Source organism: Chelon labrosus (genome assembly GCF_963514085.1).
Source record: "Chelon labrosus genome assembly, chromosome: 5".
NCBI lineage: Eukaryota > Metazoa > Chordata > Actinopteri > Mugiliformes > Mugilidae > Chelon > Chelon labrosus.
Window position 1 is genome coordinate 31255713 of NC_140341.1, and position 26564 is coordinate 31282276.

General features: G+C 41.3%; 1 protein-coding gene across 2 annotated transcripts in view; it reads right to left on the reverse strand.

Moving 5' to 3' along the window:
* col18a1a (collagen type XVIII alpha 1 chain a) overlaps positions 1 to 26564 on the reverse strand; it is a 109252-nt gene that overhangs the window by 53091 nt on the left and 29597 nt on the right. The window lies entirely within an intron of this gene.

Genomic DNA, 26564 nt, shown 5'->3' on the forward strand with positions numbered 1-26564 from the left:
GTAACTCAAAAAAATGGCAAAATGGGAAAAACTAAAGAAATTCAAGATACTGAAATCTACAGTGAAATCTACAGTTTATCTTTTAGACTTTTGCATATGTATAAGCCTATTTTCTTCCACTTGCTTGGACATACTGAAAAGGAAAACAAACAAGCAAACAATTGTTGTTCAATCTAGTTTAAACTCCTGTTGGTCTGTGGTTACAAGTAATCCAGGCCTCACTTACTTGTCCAGACTGGTTTCTCATACTGCCTATGGAATCAGCTGACCCCTCAACGACTGCTAATGGGAGTTTAGTGATGAAAAGAAAAGGTGGTTTGTGTGTTTTTCATATAGCGCTAGGGTTTAAAATAACAGCACGTGTTTTGAGGTTGTAACCTCATCTGTTGATAGAAAGGAACTCTACAAGGTCATCTCTATTAAGCTTTCAGATTCATATGCAGAGATGCAATCTCTATCCTGTAACTCTGTGTCATGGACTAGGGTAATAGATAATCCAATTGACCTGACTGCAGGAGGAAGTGGGCCTAAGGAAGTGGGTGGGTGGATTGCCATTTTTAAGTAATACAGACCTTCATTAACACTTACAGCTAATGCATACAGTAAAAACTACAGGAGCTAGTGTTAACTATATTTAACTACATGAAATATAATATAATGTAGCTCAGATCATCTCAAATTCAAGCTTCTTTGGCACTTTCCACCTAGAAGGAAATTTCAATGAAAGTAAATTATGGTGCTTTTGTGATAGTCAGTCATATGAAGCAATTTCCTTTTGGGCAAAATTCACTAAGGAACTTGTGATAACATTAAATCAGTGTTGTCTGATATGTTCCTTTCAAGGAAAAAAATAAAAATAAAAAGACCCTTGCCACTGATAATATTGTTCAAGAAATAATTTTCTTGAAAATGTACTTTTTAATCTTGGAAATTGACAAGACCACCACAAAATGTGAAAATATTTCAGGAAGAATAAAAAGTAAACTGACAAGCATTGAACTGATACTCATCCACTGCTTCTATTATATATCAGCAAACTTTTCTGTGCTCAGTCAAACTCAACGATCTTTAGTCAGTCTGTAAATTATAATGATTAGCCTTTAATACTGCAAACACCCTCTCAGGCACTCTGCTGGAACGCCTGCGACATGGCACAAAACCAGATGAATTTAACTTTAAGACAGCAGAAGTCATCTAACAAATACACTGTTCAATACAAATCTTAAGCTTGATTTTCTTTCCCACCAAAATCACCCACCTAACTTTCCACCTTATGTGTAGAGTCCTACTCTCATCATGATCTGCTCTGCTAACTGGCCCTTTCTATCAGTTTACGACCTGAGATGTCAAATGAAAAATGCAGGCAAAAATAACTAATAGTCTGAGAAAGAATGAATCATCATAAGTGTCTCATTCCGAAGATGACAGTAGCTTAGTATAAGTGTGTGATTTTGTGATGAGCAAGTTCATTTTAACCAATCATATTCGAGGTCTATGAGCATGAACAACCCAGCATGCACCACGTCAAGTCAGATCTGCACAGATCTGCATGAAGTCGAACACGCCTAATCACATTTCACGTGTACAACGCCTCTTCCGGCAACAAAGTTTGACGCGAGATTCGCGTTCACGTCCCAGAGAGTTCAGATCCCCAAGATGGCGCCCGCCTGGATATGTGAGCCAGACATGAACGGTACTGTATTCCTTTTTTAATAAACTGCCTGTATACTTGCAAAGTTCTCAATGCTTCGGTTTACATGTAGAGACCCTAGTTATGCTACCGTGTAAGTGTGGTGATATTGTGAGCCTTGTTAGTGGTATAGAAATAGCGATTTCTTTTTATGTGTAAGTGTGCCCCGAAGGCTAGCGTTATATGCTAATTAGCGGTTTGCAAGAAAACTGGTCACATTTGACTAACAAAACAAATACATGAAAACAAATACCAGAGAACGGTCGAACTCGGTACACGTGTTATTAACCCCAGGTTCATTTTGCGCCGGAATTGACCTTTGGCTAAGCCCCGCCCCCCTTAGTTACTGTTGCTACGTCCGACATTCTCTTCTGGGCTCGGGTTTTCTGGTTATCTATAAGGCTCTGGTATCAATATCAAGGAGCAACACTGTTCATGCAAAGCTGGGTACGTCTCTAGTCACTTCTATAATCGTTATTACGAAGCAAACGGACTAACGTTACGCACGTATAACGTTGTATTTCTTCAGCGTGTGCTAGCGTATCAACAACTATGCAACTTAAGCTGTAACGGTGATGTTTTGGTTAGCTCCACAGGGTTTTGCGCGCACATCATTGGGCTTATCCATACCCTGGATGCTGTATATATACCGACAGTATAGCCTGCCGAGACCGAAAATATGAGACGCCTGCGTTGAAGTCAATGGAGCGCTGTGGAAAAAGTGTCGGACCCCTGTGGGAGCTCTCTTGGCTTTGATTGGTCAATCTACATTCTAGGGCGGGGCTTAGCCAAAGGTCAATTGTCCTTTAAGATACAATGACTGGTTTTAATTTATTCTATTTATTTATTATTCCGTTTGGTCTGTGTACTCAGTAAACGATAACACAGGCCAACATGTGTCTTTTATATCATGCTTAAAGGCAGTGGTTCTCACCCACGCTGTGTGAAAGAGCGTTACCTTCCTGCTACTGTGAGGCTTGTGCACTGTCCTTACTATATGCTGCTGTAACATGGCAAATTTCCCCACTTTCCCCACTGTGGGATTATCTTTTCTTCATTCATTCATTCATTCGTTTATCTTCATCCATTCATCTTTTGTGACCACTTGTCCTGTGAAGGGTCGCAGGGAGGCTGGAGCCTATCCCAGCTGTCATCGGGCGAAAGGCAGGGTACCCCTTGGACAGGTCACCAGTTTACCACAGGGCTAATGCAGAAAGACACGGCTTTTTACCATGAGATGTCAGTGCTAGCCACTGCAGTCAAGCATGGGTGAATACTAACACAAGTTTTGTTTTGTAATTTAGTTGAAGCAACCCTTTCAATAAGGGAATTAATAACAATCAATCTTACCATCTCAATCTTAGACTATGGTCTTTTTGAATGCGGTAATTTTTCCATAAATCTTATATCTATAAATTTCAAGAAATAACTTTGAAGACCTAGAAGGTCTATTACAGCACAATGTACCAGGAACGAGTCTAAAGGCTGACACCATCAATGGGAAGTGAATGATCGACTAATTACAACACCAACAAAACATCCTGAACATAATCCACAAAGGGAACTGACTGAACGGCAGTGTTTTATGCCGCCCTGACTGACATTAAGATATCGGATTTCATAAGTAGAGTGGCAATTTCTGCTGTGCTAAATACATTCATTAATTCATTCATTTTCTGTAACCACTTGTCACGAGCAGACTGGAACCTATCCCAGCGAAAGGCGGGGTACACCCTGGACAGGTCTCCAGTCTATTGCAGGGCTAACACAGAAAGACAGACAATCATTCACACCTACGGCCAATTTAGAATCACAAATTAACCTAACAAGCATGTCTTTGGACAAAGTAGCATGCAAAATGTCATATATAACTGGTAAAGAAGGACAGCATACATTTTCAAGTACGGTTTCCATGTATACCTTCCCTATCAAGTAAGATCTTTACTGCAACAAAGCAGCCTGTCATTTCAACACGGAGTTGCTAGAGGGCCTTTTGGCACTGATGTTATTTCAGCAAGTGGGAGTCGTTGACCTCTTGCTGTGAACCGTAGTGTCGTCACCATCTCAGCAGTTATACAAGCCTTAAGCTCCAAGGCCCTGGGAGAAGTTTTAAATGACAACCAAAGTGGGTTGTCTGTGGACGACCCAATTTGTGTGTGAGATGCAAGCAAACACACAAGCAAACACATCTGTGCTGCAGTCACATCTGAACAGGAGAAAAAACAGCAAGATTCAACAAATACAAACTCTAGCGAAGATAAGGCACACACACAAACACGCACACACTGTGGCAATGAGAACATATCTCAAAATAAATCGATTGCACATATAAATAAACTCATCTGATAATCATTTGATGATCAAAACTGTGCCTTTAAGTGCGGGTTATGCCTCTGTGGGACATAGCCGCCATGACCTACGCACGTTGAGCTGGAGTGAGCCATTTATACTATACTGCGTATAGTGCGCTTCTCAGTCTGGCTCGCTCTGTAAAAACTCCACCCAAATGCTAGTCGGCGCTATGTCTTTTTTGCCACTTGGGTTAATTTTTGTTTCCACTTCCTGCTTCACTTTCAACAATGGTGACTGAAACTTTCGCCGAAATTTTGCCAAAGATGAGTCATACAAATGTTTTTTCTCCGAACCTCCTCAGTTAACCTTTCCTCCATGTGTTCCATCTTTATTGATCCAAAACAAACAAACAAAATTGCAGAGATGGAGAAGCAGCCGGAAATACTAACGAGGAAACACGCTACTACCAAGCGGACCAACTACAGCTCTTGCGGTCTGCGTCGCTGTGCCGTTACATTACATTTCTGGGGAGGTGCATGTCAGCTACACTGCTAGGGTCTGGGCTCGGCTGTCGGTGTAGCTTCGGCATCAAATTGACACAGAAGCCTAAACCACCTATTATTCTCTTTGACTGCTGCATTTTCCTTTCTCTCATCTGACCCTGTATTCCTAAGCAACAGTTTGCAGCAGGGCGGTGAACTGCGGTACAATAAGGGGCTTTTCAAGCTAAATTTAATTTTTTTAATTCTCAGTGTATTTTTAGAACAACACTTGTGTACCATTTTAATTCATGTCTCAATGGAAGTAGTGTAATATATTGTTTTTTGAGAAAGGTAGTCTTGCTAGAAGGAAAGCATGGTGGCAGCAGAAAATAAAACTGTCCTGAGACCAAACCACATTTGTTTCAAGACACTGGAAATAAAACTTGAACCCTTGTAGTCATCATTGTACATGTATGTTATATGAGTGTAATTAAACTCAGCTGAAACAGATTTATAGATAATATATACTGCTTCTACACTACCATACTATACTGCTGTCAGATGAAAGAGCCTAATTCAAATGACATCTCTGAGATCTCCAGTCAGTAAATGTGTGTCACTGAGTGTGTGAGACAGCCTAAGACGTGGGGGGTTGGCTAACAGAATGGAGGTCAGAGGGTCACAGCTATCACATTAGGAGGGAAAGAGGTCCTGTTTCCCACAAATAGAGACTTATCACAGGCCTAGGCCATCACAGCCAGCTTGTCTGCAGTGTAAACGCAACCGTAACCCCAAATGGAAAAGTAGTATGATGCACCTCTGTCTTAGATTAATATTGTGCCACAACTCTGAATTACAAATAAATGATTTGAAAGGTTCAAAGTCAGTGTCTGAAGGATTTACATCGAACAATAAAAAAATTAAAGTTTCATTAATGTTTTAAAAGTCTGAAAAAAATGAAAACTGCGGAAATATTACCCTGTACTTTTTCCTATATCACACCACAGCCCCCAATTTGTAGTGTTTATCCAACACATTGGCTCAAAGAGGATCAAATGTATCATTGTTCTTCTGGTATATTGGTTTGTCTTCTAGGTTTGAAACCGTGTAAATGATGCTCTGAACTGCAACTGCTGAACATTGTACTAACATACTATATATATTTGTGGAAAATGAAGTTCTGAATTCTTGAGACTCAAGGTTTTAAAGGGCAAATCCTTATTTTGAAACATTGGTAGACATACTGTATATGCACTCATACTGCTCTGTTCTTTCAAAGGTGATTGTACAACAGCTACTTTTCGGAAACTTGACCACACAGTTGCAGTCTTTTGTGTCGTGATTTCTGGGCAGTGTTCTCTTGTAGCTTATTAAGAAAATTTAGAAGCACACAGCCTGAAAAATAAAAAACAAAGTCAGAATCCTGGAGATCATTTGCTCTTAGCCTGTTAGTTACTTTGGCTGAAAATACTGACTTTTCAAATCGTTTTTGAACATTTTATTGACAGCATGATATCAATCGCATAAATCTTTTCATTCAGCAATAACAGCACAATCAGTTTTCTCCATCTTGATTGCATGTTAGTTATTTATTTTTGGTTGGTTATGCTGGAGTGACACTCCTGCAATCTACACAGTGTTCAGGTCGAAATGAATCCACATTTTACAGACTACTCATTTAAGTAAAATAGTAGATGTTAACTCAAAGCCTGAATCAAACACTAATCAAGTGGGTTTTCTTTTAAAGGGATCCACAACCGTTTGGTAATTTTCTATTTGCGACATTGTCTCAGACTCGTCTCCAACATTGACTCCAAAGACAGAAAGACTTAAGAACCAGAAACCTCATCACATGTCCAAGAACAACCTCTTGCAATCCCTGCAGAGGCAGACTGCATATAATGGTATCTATGTTCTGAAAATTCAGCAAAAGTTGTGTAAACTCTGCTAGGCTGCATCTTTCAAGTAATCAATCCTGTATCCTGCAGAAAGAGACAGAGAGACAGACTGAGCCCTGCAGGGTTCCTCGCAGTCTTGCTCAGGCAAGCAGACACAGCTTTGCTGTCACTCAGAATAAGAAACATTCCATAACAACAGGAGAGTATGTAGCCTGTGGTGCCTAAACAGTTACAATATAGGGCAGAGGGGGAGAAGGGATATAACAGAGATAGATGTATCATAGTTTGAAATACCATCACATTCCCAGGTAGCTAGTAAGTGATTTAATCTAACCCCATGATACATGCATGTTTTTGGAACTGGTAACCATGCAAGGCAAAATCTTTGCATTAGTTTTATGTAAATACAACATAAACACTGTTGGACAGAATATCAAATTCCATCCAGCATATTCCTGAGCTGATAGATGTAATTAAAAAGAGATGCAGGAAACTGCCAAAGATCTCAAAGTCAGCTGCCTTGCAGTCATCTTTAAGAAAAAAAACTCTAAAGGGAGTGGGAGAGTTCAACTGTAATGACTCCACTAATTAGTGCACCATCAAGTCATGGCATCCAGAAATGTCTAAACTATAAGTGACCTACAATGACTGGGATGTGTAATCTCAACATATGACAGAACACTGTTCTTCTGTTTGAAAGAAAACATTGCGAACTGGAGCCTTAGAAGAGACAAGCTAAAATGTTAATCTAATGGGTGTCGGCTTTTTTTAAAGCATAGCACATTTAGAAATAGTGTGGCGGGTTTATGGGTGATCCAAATTGTTATTGGTATAGTATTATCACCAGGTTTAAGTGTTTCTTTGCAATGGTGGAAACAAAGAATACTTTCCCTGCTCATTACAGACTTACCAAAACTACAAACGAATCACAAACAACAGGTAAGAGTTCTCTCTGATAACTGTGTTATGTCATATTCCAGTGGTGAGGTCTGTGTAGTGGTGGTAAAATGGCTCCCTCTAGTGTAAGGTGAGCCACAACTAGATATTGTATAGTAAAGTATCACCCAGGTAATTCATTCATTCATTCATTCATTCATTCATCTTCTGAACCCGCTTAATCCTGTTAAGGGTCGCGGGGGTCTACTGGAGCCTAACCCAGCTGTCATCGGGCGAGAGGCGGGGGTCACAAATACACTACTCACAATAAATTAAGGATATTGTTATTTACATGAGTGCTTTTCCTATTTGGTCTGAATTTTAATGAAATAAGTAAAAGTTCCCTTTGATATTACTAATAATGAATGAGAAGAAACACCATTTTCATTAGTTTAATATTTATTACCCCAAAGATTTAGACAATAACAAGGATAGCCCCAAATAACAAAAATTGACAATGTCAGTAGCGGGTGTTTCCACCATTTGCCGCAATGACAGCTTGACAGCGACGTCTCATGCTCCTCACTAGCCTCATGATATTGTTCTGAGGCAATGCGTTCCACTCTTCCACAAGTGCTACATGCAGTTCTGCCAGGTCATGTGGGGGTGGGGTACGATCATCCAGTCTCTGCTTCAGCTGGTCCCAGACGTGCTCTATGGGGTTCAGGTCAGGGGACAATGCTGGCCATACCATATGAGGCACTCCGACTTCCTGAAGTCGAGCTGTGACAATTCTGGCACGATGTGGTGGAGCATTATCATCCATGAACAGAAAGTTGGGGGTGTGCTGGCGGAACTGGGGGATGATGATGGGTTCTATGATGTCTCTGAGGTAAGAATGTGCAGTGACTGAGTCATCTACAATAACCAAATCTGTTTTGCGCTGACTGGTGATGCCTGCCCAGACTGTTGCACTTCCTCCACCAAAGCGAACCCTGGGGACCATGTTGACCTCGGCGTATCGCTCACCTCGCCTTCTCCAGCAACGCTGACGACCATCATTTCTGTGCAAGGTGACCCGACACTCATCAGTGAACAGGATGGTAGACACTGCTGCATTGTCCAGGTCACATGATCTTGTGCCCACTGCAAACATTCACGGCGGTGTCTTGGTGTCAGTGGAATCACCTGCAACGGTCGTCTGGCATTCAGGCCAAAGTGGTGGAGTCGGTTGCGAATGGTTTGCCTGGAAACCCTAGTACCCCTCACATCTCGTAAACGGGCCTGCAGCTGTGTGGCAGTTGCATAACGATGTCTGAGTGCATAGGTCCTTAGGTACTGGTCATCGTTGCGGTCTGTCACTCGTGGGGCTCCACTCCTGGGTCTGTCACAAACTCTGCCAGTAGTTCTGTGTCTTGATGCAAGTCTGCTGATGACACTTTGAGACACACCAAGTTCACGAGCAACATCTGACTGCCTGCCACCGACCTGAAGGCGCGCTATGGCCAGGTGGCGCTGCTCGTCCGTTAAGTGACGTCGTGTGTTCATGGCTGTTTGAATGATGAACTTGGAATGACTTACTGACAATACCAGCTTTTTATACCCACAGAATGTTGAAATTGATGCCACATTGAAAAGGGTTGTCTTTTAGTATTTTTTGGTATTGGCCCCAATATGTAAGGCACACTGTACACAGTGAGACCATTACGTGGTAAACACAAAATGAGGTGTGTCTATCACCCCAATACAATTGCCTCCCTATCCCAAAAATCTCTGAAGTGAAACTAACACCGTATGTATGACATCCACTGAGTCTCTCACAATATCCCTAACTTATTGTGAGTAGTGTAATATGTAGGTGAAATGGATGCATAATTCAATTTAGAGTAATATATAGCATCAATATATTTCCTTCCGCTTCATTTTTCCACTTTATTTTTGTCTTTTTTTAGGGGCTCTTATGACTCCATACACTACTGACCCTCAACTTTGCTGCTACTGACCCACCAAATGACTTTTCTCAACAGGTGGTGCTGCCTTCACAAAAACACACCTCTAAAAAATTGTCCATAAGACCCGTCGACAGCAGAACCTCATAGCAACTAAAGTCAAAACACTCATATTTGAACAAAACTATTTGCATAGCTGGAAGGTAGCAAGAGATGATTAAATTACACACAATCTCTGTTTCAGAAGATGCTCACAGAGATAAACTCATTACAAGGTGTTTGTTTTCATCTCCTACAAAAATGTGGTGGCCAAGACTTCAGCAAAACTCTCAACACACCTGCTCTTTGATGCGACAGCACAAGGAAAAACCAAGGAAAAACCGCAGACATGTGTTCACAGTTATGTTTCCTGAATGATGGGACATTCATATATCAGCTCTTTGACATTTAACAGAAAGAGGTTTATGGACGTACTATGGAATGCAATTCAAGTAAACATTTCTTTCAGCAAACATTCATTCATTCATCTTCTGTAAACGCTTGCTCCTGTTAAGGGTCGCGGGGTCTGCTGGAGTTTATCCCAGCTGTCATCGCGTGAGAGGCAGGGTACATCCTGGACAGGTCGCCAGTCTATCGCAGGGTTAACACAGAGAGACAGACAACAATTCACACTCACATGCACACCTACGGCCAATTTAGAATCACCAATTAACCTAATGAGCATGTCTTTGGATGGTGGGAGGAAGCCGGAGTACCTGGAGAGAACCCACGCAGACACAGGGAGAACATGTAAACTCCACACAGAAAGGCCCAGTCGGCCCATGGATTCGAACCCGGGACCTTCTCGCTGTGAGGCATCAGTGCTAACCACCTCACCACTGTGCCGCCCCTTCAGCCAAACAAAGAAGTAAAAATTGCAAAAAAAATATGTGTTACCTTGGACTACTTTTCTGAGGGGACAAATGTATTATTAAAACCATGCTTGGCTGTTTAACTCACACTATTCTCTGTTTTCACCAGTAGAGGCAGACCAAATAACTGAGCTCTACTGAGAAATGAACCGATGAACTGAGAAATAACTGGTTCAGTGGGACACTGAGATCATTAGAGTGCAAAGAACTTCACAGGTCTGTCATTGGCATTCATATGCACACACAACACACAGATATCAAACAATAGACAAGTGGGGCAGACATATAGGATTATAAAGCCAGTCCAGGTTGCCATAGGAAACAGACCCTAAATATTTAGGGTGCAAGTGTTACACTGCACCCAGACGTTGTAGATGAAAAGCTTCTTCTAACCGCTGTTCAACATCACAGCACTTGGTAACTTGATAATCATGTGTCTGAGTCAAAACTTCCACTTGTGGCTAAGTTATTCATTCTCTCTGACAATAAAAAAATAAATGAATTGTGCCCACACTAGGTATTCCATCTGCTGTTTTACTACAACGCTGATTCCCAAGCTGATGTATACAGTTATACCCAGGGTTTGTCGATCTTATTACAGTGTACATCTGTAAGTTCATTCGTCTTATGGACTGTCCTTTTCTGTTCAAAAGAAGAGAGTCATTGAGTGAACTTGGAATGAAAGGCCATCCTTCTCTTACAAATCATTTACCTGCTTCCTGGGCCTTAAAAGAATGGAGTGGGACTCTCCCACGCCTGGAATCCAGACTTTTCCAGTCTAATATGAGGTTGGTTTGAGGGTCAAGGAGTTGAAAATGTACAATCCAGGTCACCTAAACATTTACAACAAAATATAATACCTGATAAGATGAGAATATATTAAGCAAATAGAACAGTGGATATTCAAGAGAAAATATATAATATTTGTCATGTAATGTCATTGAAAATGTATATGCCAGCAATAACTACATGGCTATTAGCAGGCACCAGATGGCTACAGGTCAGGAAAAGTATGCTTTTGACTGGAGGGTCCACAGTCTGTCTGTGGAGACCAGATGGGAAAATCTGGATTGAGGTAAGTAAATGAGGAACACTTCCTTTGAAGAACTGACATGAAAATGTCCTTAAGCAAGACATTCAGATCTAATTTAAACTTCTCACAGGCTAATGATAAATGACTATGAGGGCTGTTAACAGGCTCAACCATGACACAGTAGTTTAGCCTTCCACTTTAATTCTGTTTATGTATTAAATGGATGTCTTTGGCAGTCTACAGCCCTCCAGAGAATTACAGGTTTGTGCTGTACATACATACACACACACACACACACACACGTTTATATGGCTACTTTAATGAGGACATTCCCTAGCCCCTTACCCTAACCCTAACCTAATTGTAACCTTTACACTAAACCAAATCATAACCCTCAAACAACATTGTACAGAAGTGAGGACCAGCCAAAATGTCCTGCACTTTACAAAAATGCCCTCACTTTAATGGTGTAAAACTCAAACTGGTTTTCAGAAAGATAGCTGTACAAGTGCACACACACAAACAGCAAACCTGCTTTCCACTGAAGAAACATTGCTAAACAGAAGGTAAGGCATTTAAGTCTGTAGGTGGAGTTTCCATGTGACTGCTTAAGAGGACTGTCTACAACATGTCTGAACTCTTCCTTCTTCAGACATCTGACTCACATAAAAGAGGCCAAAGTGTCCAATTTAGGACCAAACCATATTTCATTGCCTCATTTAAAAATGTTTCAGCCGAAGCCATGTTTAAGAAAACCTACTGAACAAAAATATTGACACAGATTTGTCAACACCACTGCTAAGGAGAGAAGATAAATAACATAAGCAAAGTCAAGTATTATTGCCAATTAGAAAAACCTCGATAGTTGATACCTGATCAGCTCCAGGGCTACATATGAAAGAGGACCGCCCAGCTGGTGCTGACAACCCTGTCATTCTCACTTCCAGTCAAAATGAAACAATGTGGAGATGGGAAGTTTGGAATTAGTAGGGCTGACTGTGGGGATTAGGATCCATAACCAGATGGGCAGAAAGAGAACAAATTACCCAGATACTTCTTTGAGAGGCATCTTTGAGTGACCTTGCAGGGAAAAGCAAAACACAACTGACATCTTTTAAATAATCCCTTGACCTTCTTGTTTCTGGTCTGTTATTCTGTGACATGTGTGCGTTAACATTTGCCTGTGAGGATTTGATCTTGTATATATTTATTTGTGCGTGGGTAGTTTACTTTACCATAACCCTTTCACAGATGAGAACAGTCACAATGACTGTGGCTTATGGGAATTTCAGTTTGTTGTAAACTCATGGAAGTGGCATATGGGAAGAAATTCCTGAGACAAGAACACCAATACAACATTCAAGAATAGTGAAAAGGCTGTAGAACATGTCAGATTCTTTAAGGCAGTATCTTCCGCCATTGTCAGTATTCCACATGTGTTGGGCTGTGAGTGTGTCGCGCACATCAATGGGAATTTATCGTTTTTATTGCGGGATGACATACATATTCTGACCGTGGGGGATGTTTTTGAAGATCATAAACGATGAAATATCGCACATCCCTAATTGAAATAGTTTATTTTTTCATTCAATAACATAAGCAAAGTCAAGTATTATTGCCAATCAGAGAAGACATCCAATCAGAGAAGAGATCCAAATGTGGTCAGAGATTGGATCTGTGTGGTTAGTTTTTCATATCTATGCTGCCTGGCCAAAAAAAAAGTCACCACCTGGATTTCACTAAGCAAATGGGTATGAGCCTCCTATTGGATAATTACTGTATGGCTGATTATCTTTGAGCTGGCAACAAGTTATTTAACTTGTATTTAACTGATGCAATGAGTAGTTTCTCATTTCTTAAACAACCACGTCTAAAGGCACATCCCGTGGTTGTGGAAAAGATGTTAGTCTGTTTGAGAAGAGTCAAATCATTGGCATGCATCAGGCAGAGAAAACATCTAAGGAGATTGTAGAAACCACTAAAATTGAGTTAAGAACTGGCCAACGCATCATTAAGACCCGGAAGGATAGTGAGGAACCATCATCTTCCAGGAAGAAATGTGGTCGGAAAAAATCCTGATTGATGGTGATCAGCGATCACTTAAATGTTTGGCGAAATCAAATGGAAGAAAAACAACAGTAGAACTCAGGGCTATGTTTAATAGTGAAGTAAGAGCATTTCCACACTTACAATGTGAAGAGAAGGGATTGGGACTGAACAGCTGTGTAGCCTTAATAAAACCACTAATCAGTGAAGCTAACCGGAAAAAAAGGCTTCGATTTGGTAGGGAGCATAAAGATTGGACTGTGGAGCAATGGAAGAAGGTCATGTGGTCTGATGAGTCCAGATTTACCCTGTTCCAGAGTGATGGGGGCATCAGGGTAAGAAGAGAGGCAGATGAAGTGATGCACCCATCATGCCTAGTGCCTACTGTACAAGCCTGTGGGGGCAGTGCTATGATCTGGGGCTGCTGCAGTTGGTCAGGTCTAGGTTCAATAACATTATGTACTCAAAGAATAAGGTCAGCTGACTACCTGAATATACTGAATGACCATGTTATTCCATCAGTGGATTTTTTATTCCCTGATGGCACGGGCATATTCCAAGATGACAATGCCAGGATTCATGGGGCTCAGATTGTGAAAGAGTGGTTCAGGGAGCATGAGACATCATCTTCACACATGGATTTGCCACCACAGAGTCCAGACCTTAACCCCATTGAGAATCTTTGGGATGTGCTGGAGAAGGCTTTCTGCAGTGGTCAGACTCTCCCATCATCAATACAAGATCTTGGTGAAATTAATGCAATAGTGGATGGAAATAATGCAATAGTGGATGGAAATAAATCTTTGAAAACAATCAAAACAATCCCACAGCAAATGAGTGCTGTAATCAAAGTTAAAGGTGTTCCAACAACCTTTTTTTTGGTGGCGACTTTTTCTTTTGGCTAGGCAGTCTATCTATCTATCTATCTATCTCTTACAGAGCATGAGTCACAATAAGCAGAGGTAAATCGTGTTGAGTCCTATTTACAGATTCTAGGGGAAATCCAGTATGCCTAGCTTTTACACTTCAAGGTACAGTATAGCGGTGTGTTTAGGTATGTCCCTGTGCTGTCAACTTCAATATAACAATCCAGTAAATTAAGTTAAAACTATAAAGCAGATATTATGGTTTGAGTTTTACTAACCACTTTGCAATTCCAGCACTGTCAAGCAGACAACTCCTACCATTTATTTTCTGAAGCTTTACATCCTATATGTCTTGACACAGTGTCGCGCTGTCACGGTCAGATACCACTTACTACCACAAAGTCCTGCTGCTTTCAATGAAGCAAGACACTTTTACAGCTGCCTTTCAAGTCTACAGAGGTTGAGTGTTTGACAATCAAACATGGATTCGATTTTACTGGAAATTAGTGAACAGTAGTACTGCCCTGTCCACAGGACTCCAGACATAGACACACTTTACTGCCATTCAGGTATACAACAACTGTACACAGAACGAAATTGTGTTGCTCCACAAGGTGAGGGTTGAGATAACAGCTAAATGTGGCCTAACTGTTCGGACAGCACAACATTACTTGACTGAATGGCTGATCCTCTATTTTTGGATAAAAATCCCATACTTATTTGTTACATTGCTGTAGTTCTCTATTATTTAATGTGCCTTTCCTTAGACTCATGTCATAGTATAAAGAAGCAGAGTGTTATGATACTGAGTAAAACTTGTGCAAATTCAAGAAGAAAATGGCCAAAACACTCTGTAATGTCCATCTTTTCATTCTTCACTCACAACCCTAAACAGCCCAACACCCACGGCTCAAAAGCCCAGGGTGAAAACATTCCAACTTAAATTGTCTCATTAGAACAAAAGAGCCTCTTTACAAAAAAGGACAAAGGAGGGGAGAAAAAAAAGCATTCCAATCATGTTGGTTCAGGCTTTGCAATACAACATGTGAAAGAGAACTGGCAGGCCGGCACCAAAAGCATCGCCCCAGGGCTGAGGTTTTGTGTGGTCACTTAGTGAGGGTGGATGCCTACAGGCAAGACGGTCTGACTCAGTCTGATTTCAATCCGAATATGATTTATTAGGGCTGCTCGATTATGGCAAAAATCATAATCACAATTATTTTGATTGTAATCACGATTATTCATTGATCTGAGAACAAGCATTTATTGAACTTTTAACTCTGGTATTTCTTTTAACACGATAAGTTTGAACTGAAAAACAAGAAAAATACAAATAAATAAGAGAAAAATATATTAATAAAATTAATTAAATAACATGTAAAAATAAAAAGTGAACACTATCCCAGACTTGAAGGCTTATATGGCATCCGTTATTTCTTTATGCCTGCGGGGCACTGCGGTCAAGTGAGCCTTAATTAGTTCGCAAAAAGCGAGTCAAGCCATCCGCAGTCGGATTTTTCTTGCACGTCTATTTGTTTACTTGTGGTACGGGTGCCGGGACAGGCTAAAATGCAAAATGCAAAACAAACAAACAAACAAAAGTTTACCATAATTACTCATTTATTTTAATTTATTTTTTTAGGTTTTGGTTCCGCCACTGCTTTGTCATGTATTTCTCTGCGTGTGGACTTTAAATGGTTAATAAATTGGTCGTGTTCCCTTGAGTTGCGGACACGGTCGCGTGACATATCTTGCACAATATCTTCGTTTGTTCCGAGTCAGACTCCTCGAAACCGAAGTGTTTCCACACCACAGAATTCGCTTTACCTTTTTTCCCGACCAATGGTTGCCTTTCTGCCAACTTCTATCGTCTTCTTCTACGCTTTTTTTTACGATTTTCTTGTTTTCATGATCGAGGGAAGCCAAAATTGAAATGTAAATTTAATTAATCGCCCAGCCCAGTGATTTATTTTACATGTGTCACAAGAGTCAAGAAAAATCCAGCCGATAGTGTGGGAGGAGAGAGAAAGACAGAGGTGGCAGCAGAATTTCTCATCTTGCACACACATAACAGCAAGTGGATTACTATGGCCCTCAATCTATTAAACAGACACAAAGGGGTTTCCTTCAATATTGCTTTGCATTAGTCATGTCCCTGAATGGCTACAGGTGGCTGATGAATATTTGTTTCCTTGCAAGGACTCAAGAAAGGGGATATTACTGTGGTCTCAGTTGTGACTCCTAAAATTGATTGTATGTGTTATGTATAAAAAACCTAGCAAAGTTCCTTAGGATGTAAACACACAGCTATGATTGGTCCAAAATGTATTTCCTTGTTCAGCGTCTGTACAAGCAGATAGTTCTTCTTTGTTCAGGCTCCTACCTAGGGTGGCCATTTCCACAACACCAAAAAGGAGGACACTTTGCGGCATTTAGTGAGGAAAGACAAATCGCAACATACAACTCTAGTGTACTCCCCATGACACAATACAGTTTTGTACATGATAACGATGGTATCATGATACAGTGATTCTGAGATACTCTGTTTATCACAAGACAATTTATCTATGATATATCATGATGTGTAACAGATGAGGAAAAGTATTTGTTCACAGTATTTGTATTTATTCAATACACCTGTCTTGCAAAGTGCAGTGCCACAAAGCAGAACATTTATGGCCTTAAATGTGCAAATTAATTTACATATAAATAAATAAATAATTGCAAAAAATATACATTCCAGTTCTTAATAAGCATATAGAACTTTTTTTTATATATAAACAACAAAAGTCAGTAAGAAGAAAAAACATCATGTAACGGGTGAATATTGAACTGAAAAGTCCACAGTGTATTCCACTGCGATTCAGTCCTTTGGGGACATGTCTGCAGTGTATTTGTGTTTATGTATGTGTGTGTGCAGCTGCAGTCCACCTGTATTTTAACTGATTTAAGTCCCTGTCCTCAGTATCCTGTTCTTCAATATGGCCTCAGCCCTCAGCAAAATCCACCTTCACCTGCTGCAGCAGCTCAGGAGACAACAGCACCGTCTTTGCTACTTTTGCTGACAAACGTGCTCTTTTCTGCATGTTAACATTCAGTTAACGAGATGAGTGACACAGCTGGCACGTGGGAACAGGGGACGGCTTGTTTACATTTTAAACCAATGAGAAATCAGAGAAGTGAGTGACACCGCTTTTAGCCAATCATTTTTAACCAATCTTTTTTTTTTTAACCGCAAGTCTTACACCATTGGATGATATGCAGCATTGCGTTCAGGTGCAACTCCAAAAAGGAGGACAAATAAGCGTCCGGACAAGGCATTTAAATTCCGGACTGTCTGGCCCAAATCCGGACGTATGGCCACCCTACTCCTACCATTCACTCTGATGTCTTCTCAGTGTTCTGTGTTGCAGTGATTTCAGTGTGGATTGATCAACATTCATGAATTTATGAACAAATTTCTGACTGCTAACATGTTCTATACTGGTGACAACCTGCATGCGCACGTATTGATTGAGGAATACTTTGTATCGCGTCATCAGGTACACTTAAAAACACTACCAATAAATAAAGAAATAATGCAGTTTTAGTCCATGCATGAGGTAAAATTGGAAAATACTTTTATTTTATCATTTTCAGTTAACTCCTGCTCAACATCAGCAAGCCCAAGGAGATGATCGCGGACTACAGGAGGCTTCAGGGTGGAGAACATGGCCCCATCTACCTCACGGGAGTAGCAGTGGAGACAGTCAGCTGTTTCAGGCTGGGCATCAACATCAGTGAGCCACATATCTCTTTTACCTTTTTCATCCTTTTTTCGTAATGGTGCTGCATTGTTACGCAGTATCTGACAATAAAGAATCTTGAATCTTGAATCATTAAGGGCACCACATATGTAGTAAAACTTGTAAAATAAACAGAACAAATCAAACATCGCCAAAAACTTACAAGGCAGCAGTGAAAAATAAAATAAGAGGAAGAGTCCTAAAGGCTTGTGTCACCTTAACACAATGCTGCCTTTTAAAGCCCATGTTGGGCATACCAAGTGAATACCTATTCTCTTTACTTGTCCCTCTTTCTGTCCCCTGCAAGTTAACTTTTATGACTGGTCCAAGGAGAAAATGCACTGGGTGTGGAGGACACTTACAAAGGCTGTACTTGTAGACCAGACTAGACTAAAAGACTGTGTCCTTTCATCCCTTGACATCAATGATCCAACAAAACGCAAGTGGCCAAATCACCATGACCCATGAGGGTCTCTCTCATACATACAACTTGCTAAACAATGTATGTTAATGCTGGCTCTGTTCAGACCTGCTATTATAAAGTGTCCGAAGTGATTGGATCACAAGTACCCAGCTTTAAGTAAGCATGTTCTCGCCTGTCATGAAAATGAATCTCCACAAGCACCTTAAGCCAACAACATCACCAACATCATTTGAAGGACCCTAGAATATTGTGCAACCAGCTGCTATATCAAAATAATGGATCGCTCCCTATCACCTATCACTTGAAATTGCAATATGATCCAAATTGTGGTACGTAAGGAGTCTCTCTACCTCACGAAAAGCATGGCCAGGTTAGCCTGGCTGACGCGACTGCACATCTCAATGAGATGCTGGTCTGGAAACTACGTGTTTATTTTCTCGTATTTGAGGCGTGGTTTTACAAATGCCTAGAGCCGTTTATTGGGCGCTACGAATGTCTATCAAATGCGCCTGGTAATTCCCATGCTGCCTTGCGCGCGATTCATAGCCAAAGCCTGTTGGTAGCAGAGCAAACACATCCTTCTTGGCAATGAAGTCTTTCAACGCCAAACGTTGCTCTTTTTTTCAAATAAACTTGCGTTCTAAGCTACTTAAAACACTGTCTAAGGCTGCATCGAACGGTAACGTTAGGTCCGCTGCCATGTTGGATTAACGCACTACAAGCTTCGGTGTCGCGCATAGACGTCGTCATCGTCTTGCTGCCCCCCCCGTTCTGTGATTGGTTCCCTATCTCAGGAGAAAATATGGGCGATGGTTTCCAGACTGCTTTTGCAGCGAGAATGAAATCGCGCGCAAAGCAGTATGGGAACACCCAGGCTATGGCCAGGTTATAATTTTCTATTTTAATTTCAATATCATTTTCAGTTAAGCTACTCGAATGAGTGGTGAAACGTCTTCTTAAAAAAACTCTACAAGTCCAGTTGCCTTTCTATAAACGAATTTTGGATAGTGTTAGTTATGATTACAGAGGACAAATATTAGTTTAATGAAGAATGTGTGTGGTTGCATTTTACTATAGTACGCTTATCACTCCCTCGGGAAATACATGGAACCAGGGTTGTCAATTACTGATGGATTTAATCTCAGCTTCAATCATCGTCCATGAAATCCACCAGTAATTCACAACCCTGGTTCCGTGTATTTCCCGAGGGAGTGATAGTTGAACTCGCTGGCTGCAATTCACCATGAGGGAATGAGAAGGAAAACGGAAGGAATGGGCTTTGTCTTAAACTTCTTCTAATCAAGGCGTAACAACTCCTGCCATTCATCATCTTGGGGAAGACAGCACATGTCAGTGTATAACGTAAACTTCCTGGTTGTTGCTACTTTAAATGTCCCCGTGCAACACAGAAATACATAAAATAAATGTTCCTCTCCTATAATTCCATCAAAATCGGTCAGTATGCATTAAAAAGGTGGGAGCTGACTACCTAGGGCCTGAGTAGGGAGAAATCCTGATTTCAAAATCGTCAAAATTAGGAACACCCTGTCTCAGAGTGATGCTGAAAAACGAGTTCATGCATTTGTGTCGTCCAGGCTGGATTACTGTAATTCATTACTGTCTTGCTGTCCAAATAGCTCTTTAAAAAGCCTCCAATTGATTCAAAATGCCGCAGCAAGAACATTGACAGGAATTAACAAGAGAGTGCCCAGTCTTCATGGTCTCCTGCAGTTATCCACTCCTACCCGAATGAACAATTTTTCAACCTGCCTATGATTCTTCTTACATTTTCAAACTGTCATGTAACATCATCAGTTTGTATCATAAGATTCCACATGTACACTTTAGTCAGATATGTGTATCTATGACAGATGTATGTTTATCTCGTTTCTGCTGTTCTCTCTTTTTTCTGTCTGGTTTCAGGCCGGGTTTTGTAAAGCGTCTTGAGACGATTTGTATTGTTATTGACGCTATATAAATAAAATTGACTTGAAATTGAATTGAATCAACTGAGAGAATGAACTTTGTGTCACAACCCTGCCAACATATTGGACATTCTGGGGGCCCCCTCTTGGAGACGCAAAATGGTTTAGTCCGCCCATAGACAGCTGCCGGCGACAAGTATGTCAGTGAGCCCAGACTCAATGACCTGGAGGCTAGTTGCCACCCAAAAAACACAAATTGGGGTACCAGTAAAAGAAAGAGTGGAAAGAAAAAGAAATAAGGCAGAATGAGGGGAAGCAACTGTTAACTGCTTTCTTTCCAAAAGGTGAACCGAGTTTACTTGTTGTGTAACTGCATCCAATATCCAAAAAAGGTTTTTAAAAAAAGGCAACTGGACTTGTAGAGTTTTTTGAGAAGACGTTTCACCACTCATCCAAGTAGCTTCTTCAGTTCTAGGGGACTGGTGGGAAGTCTGAGGTTTCAATAGGAACTCCTCCTGAAACTTGCTTGTTATGTTAACAACCAGAAACCGGTGCAGCTACTTTCCATTAACGATTGGGTACTTACCTGTTGTTGAGGGGGGACTGTTTTTGTCCCCATCCTCTTCCCTATGAATGGTGCTCTAATGACTCTTATCCGTCAGAGGCTCCAGTGTCAATGTGTGAATGAGACTGAAACTTCTTGGGGACAGAAGTTAAAACTGTATTGTAAATAGATGGCAGATTAAATCTCAGTCCACCTCATCTGTTTAGTGAAGGTTTTTTCCAGTCTGACATAGATGGCTTCCTTTACTCCCCTTTCAAACCATCAGTCTTCTCTGGCTAAGATTTGGACGTTGTTATCTTCAAAGGAGTGCCCTTTTTCCTTCAGGTGTAGGTGGACCGCTGAATCAGGAGGAGCTCCTATTTAAACCTCAGACTTCCCACCAGTCCCCTAGAACTGAAGGAGCTACTCGGATGAGTGGTGAAATGTCTTCTCAAAAAACTCTACAAGTCCAGTTGCCTTTTTTGAACATTTTTTGGATATACCATGACCTGGATGACTGAGAACCTTCACAGACATAACTGCATCCAGTTTAACGTTAGCGTTATCATAGCCCAGACAGTTTGTCAGTTGCCAATGTTGGTATGCTAAAGTTTGCCAACCAGGCTGCTTGCTGTTACAAGTAAAGACGATTATGGGCCAGCTAACGTTACAGATCTTATCAGGGACTTTGCAAACAAAAAGACCCGTCAGTGGGCATTTACTCCCTTACATCTAGTGTAAGGCTTTAGCAAGGCTTTATTTCTTTTTCTGCAAGCTGAAGAACAATTTTATTGAAAAATTAGATAGTTTATTTGATTTGATTCTCTGTGCACAGTTATTGGCTCCTGTTCAAGAATAAATGTTTTTAAATCAAAATGTGTCATGGATCAAAACGTAAGTACACAAACCAAAATCTTTTTTGCTGGCACACTTCATGCACTGGCATGGATAGGGGCCCACTGACATTAAGAGTGTACAGGGCCCAGAATTTGGTGCTACGCCCCTGGCCCAGACCACCTCCAAATATACTGTAGTCTGAGTGATCAGATATCAAAGGCATCCTCAATGGATGTTGAATGTATTCACACCTGTACTTGAAAGTGGCCACTTGTGATCACTTGTAATACCAACTCCGAATACGGACACTGTCATTGTATGTTAGCATGTTAGTGTAACATAGTTGAATAGGTTCACGTTAAATCCTGCTAAATGGGACAACTACACCACCTGCTTTGCAAAGTAGCAAAGGATTATGGGTAATCCTCAAAGCAGCGGAGGATTTTCCTGAAGGTAACGTGTCTGTAAATGTCCGTGGACAAAACTCTATCAACTTGCCGTAAAGTGCATAATTGTTAAGCTGTTTTTCTCTGGTCTTTATATGTTATTTATCTTTGAGTATTTTTGCCATGTTTTTATGAAGTTAAGAATACATTTTTGCATGTTTTACTGCCGGCGAAAATCTCCTCAGTTTAGCTAGCTAACTTTAACATTATGTCGTGTTTCCAGACTGGTTGTCCACACACAAGATGACATTTGTCTGTTGTCTTTTGTTAATGCAGGTATGTTACAGTATGTCAATTTATGGAGTTGGTGATATGTACCTGTAGATGAGATATATTTTCTGTGGTTAATTTGGTTTCCTTGCCATTTTATGTGAGGTGAATAATTGTTATTGAATTGAAAAATAATACTAAAAGGTAAATCATTCATTTTATTTTAATTTCATGAGTTCAAATCCACTATACGATCACTGACAATGTATTGAACCGAGTTTAGAATTTCACAAATGTACTGCAAAGGATCATGGGTAATCCTCAAAGCAGCAGAGAATTTTCCTGAAGACGGAGTATGCACTGGTTGTCCACACACAAGATGACATTTGTCTGTTGTCCTTTTGTTAATGCAGGATAAACCTGCTGTTACCAACACCTGATCAGCTCCGAGAGATTAATTCATTTAGCCAGAAGACACATCAGGCAGGCCACATTGGTGCCGTGACTCGTCCATGACTACGCCAGACTGGGCTGATGTCTTCACGTCACCACTTCATTGGAGCTGCGATCCTGTCTTCAGTGTGTTTAAACTGTCAGGTTTTTTTGAGTGACTAATAGCCATTAGACTGTTGTTTTATCTGAGTGTGGTGTTAAATGGCAAGTATGAGTCAGAGCAAATTTAATGCTTCTGATGTTACTCCTCTCAGTATCGGTAGGGGTAGAGGGTTTAGTATCACTCCTGTTCCATTTTCACTGGGTGACCACCAGGTAGGGCTGAAAACAACTTTTGGAGAGGATCCGGTGTACTGTCCTTTCAAGTGTAGGAATGCAGTTGACACCTCACAGTCTATAGCCCATAGTCAGCCTATAGCCGACTTACGCCCACCACAGTGCAGTAGCACATTAGTCACAATTGATCTAGTTGATCAAATGAGCACTATAGTACAGCAGATAGGGCGGCAGCTAATTGATAGCATTATGTCACACCTCAACACATCAAGTCCTGTGGCTGCTGCTCATACAGGACATTCTGGCACAAGCAATAATAAAGACTCTTCCCCCTGCCGCACACTGGATCTCTCTCAAGTCCAGCTCGTCACTCAGAAAGGAGTCAAAGACCCACCTGTATTCCGAGGAGAGAGTTCGGATACGCTGACTATTGATGAGTGGGAGGAATTAATGAAAAATTACATAAGGAAAAGTGGTGTTCAGTTGGAAAACCAAGCTGAGGAAGTTCTCATCCATCTGAGACGCAGGGCAAAGGACGTTGTGAGATCTGGAATAAGAAACGGCGAAGTTGATGTCCAACAAAACCCACAGGCCATCTATGGACTCCTGCGCAAACATTTTGGCTCCAGCCATTGCTCCTCTTGCCCCTAGCTGACTTTTATTCCACCTTGCCAAAAGAACAAGAGGACCCATATGAGCATTGGCTTAGACTGAACAGAGCCGCTGATGTTGCTGCAAGCTGTCTTAAGGAGCAGGGTAAAATATTTGACAACCCCAGTATTGAAGTCACATGCATGTTCATCAGACACTGCCCCAGTAGAGATTTAGCTCTTACCTTTAGGTCCAAGACTATTGATAAGTGGACAGCTCGTGAAGCTCAGGAAGTGTCAGATGAATACCACCTAGAGTAGGGACTCAGGTCTTCTACTGAGAGAAGAGTCGACATGAACAAAGTTGAGGTGAGCCCTAATGCTACTGCAGTTTCAGACATTCCCGAACAGAAAACCACTGTGAGTCAAGACACCTCTACTCTAGAGAGACTGATTGGTATGCTAGAGAAAGTGTTGCTTTAGGGTCCAGGTTATGCTCAGGTCAACAAAAAGCCCCATAACAACAACAGACTTCCCAGAGTTGAGGGCTTACCTGACATGCCATGCTCCATGTGTAGGGATAGCTCTCATTCTGCCTTCACACACTGTCAAGAGAACAGACTGTGCTTCCTTTGTCACTCGCCTGGCCATTCAAGACGAAACTGCCCAGAGGGGAAGCGTCATCCTCTCAATGGTCAGCAGGGAAACTGAATGATCTGCGTGCAGGGGACGACAGCGCAGATCAAGTGAGTGAGCTTCCCAACTCGGATTTGACGGACATTGATGATTGTGAATCATTGCGTCACCCCTGGAACCGCATAGTGCCGCCACATATAACACTGGTTGTGCAAGGCTTGCAGAGACTCTCAAAGACTGATAGCCTATTCTACACAGATGTAACTATTGATTGTGGGCATGTCCTCAGAGCGTTAGTGGACAGTGGATCTATGGCATGCACTATAAGTGAGATGGCTGAGACAAAACTTTCACAGTCTTTCCCTAACATTGAAAAGAAATTAGCCAAGTTATTGTTGGTTGTGGGGGCCAACTTGTCACACCATCTGCCATTTATGAACTCACTGCATCAGTTTATGGTTTTAAGGTGATGATCCCTGTCCTGGTTGTGCCTGGCCAGACTGATGAAATGATTCGATAGCAATGCCATTAAGTGGCTGATTTCACAGATGACTGTTAGTGGCCTAAAGACCACAACCCCAGCGAACGGTGCCCAAGATAATAACTTGCCCCATTTATTGTCTCTGCTGTCCTGCTCAGATGAATGGGAAGGCGGAGTTATGCCAGACAGAATCGGCACCGCTAAACTCAAGAGATGTGTCACTCTAGAGCCCATGTCTGAACATTTGATGTGGGCTAAACTGCCTGCCTTTGACGTCTCTGCAGTGGGAACTACAGTCATCGTTGAACCCACCCAGTCCAAGACCAGACAGATTCTGGTGGGGAGAGTTGTCACTTCCTTACTGGGGGATGGCTGGGTCCCAGTCAAGATTGTAAATCCCACTGAAAAACTGCTCACTCTGAAAAAGAATGCAAAGGTTGCAGATGTGTCACCCTGCCTTTCAGTGCAGGACTTACCTGAACCGGACCATATCCAAGCCAGTGCGCAGTTCATAGAAGGCTCATCACCTGCACCAAAGTCGGACGAGGAGATATCACGCATTTTGAGTGACATGGGTCTGCAGGATTTGGACCTCTCATCTTGCGAAGTCTCTCCCGAATGGAAAGACAAACTGCTGCAGATCATTGAGCGGTATGAATCAATCTTCTTGAGGCACAAAATGGATTGTGGTGAGGCGAAAGATTTTGTCCACAGAATTTGCTTAATGGATGACAGGCCCTTCAGACTTCCATACGGACGGGTCCCGCCATGCCATTATGACAGGCTTCGGACTGCTCTGAATGAGATGGAGGAATAAGGGATAATTCGCAAGTCTCAGAGTGAGTATTCATCTCCTCTCGTCCTGGTTGGCAAGCCAAATGGTGACCTCCGTATCTTCCATGACTTCAGGTGGCTGAACGCGAGAACAGTGAAAGACGCCCATCCATTGCCTCATCAGACTAGTGTTGCTTTCCTCAACGAAAACTATGACTAAATATTGTCGTCAACGAACCTTTATCACGTGACTAAAACGAGACGAGACGTAACGTAAATGCTGGTCATGCGACGATGACTATAATTAAATGTATAATGCAATATTGTTGACGAATAAAAACGAGACTAAATGTGGTTTACAAAATAAAAACTATACTAAAATGTCTCTCCATTTTCGTTGACCAAAACGAGACGAGACGAAATGTTACAACGTTATTTTGTCTTGTTTAGTCGCGTTATTATTATTATTTTGTAGTTTATCTGTTTCCTGTGTCCAGAGCCCGTTTCTCTCGCAGGTGACATCACTTCCTCAAGCTCCACTCGCGGCATTATTTAGAAGATGCTCTGCTCCAGTGAGTCTGCGACTCTGCGTGAGTACTGAGTAGCGAGAGAACTGTGAGTACTGAGTAGCGTGACAGAGAAAGGGAACGATGGCCGGCCAGCCGGGGGTCTTTGGTAGAAGAAGAAGAGAAGACATTTGGAAAAACTTTAAATACATCGAAGTGGAAAATAAAACCAAATGTCTTGTGGTGAAAGATAGGGAGAAGTGCGGCAAATAGTAAATAAATAGTAAAATAAGTATGTTGTAAATTCAAATCAGCGTCTTCCGTGTCTGGAATGGATGTATTCTTGAGTCTATAAGGTAACAATAATATAATAAGAACCTTGTTTAAAATAGGTTTGGCTAAAAGAAAATTTTGGTTTTGTCTATACCACAAGGTACTTATACTATATTGACTGGGTTGAATAGAATTGCAGTACTAAAAAGAGACTAAAATACAGTTTTCATTGACTAAAACTAGACTAAATGTCATCAGTTTTTGTCGACTAAAACTAGACGAAAATAGTCATGGATAATTCTGACTAAAATAAGACTAAAATGCTCAGACTTTTAGTTGACTGAAACTTGACTAGACTAAA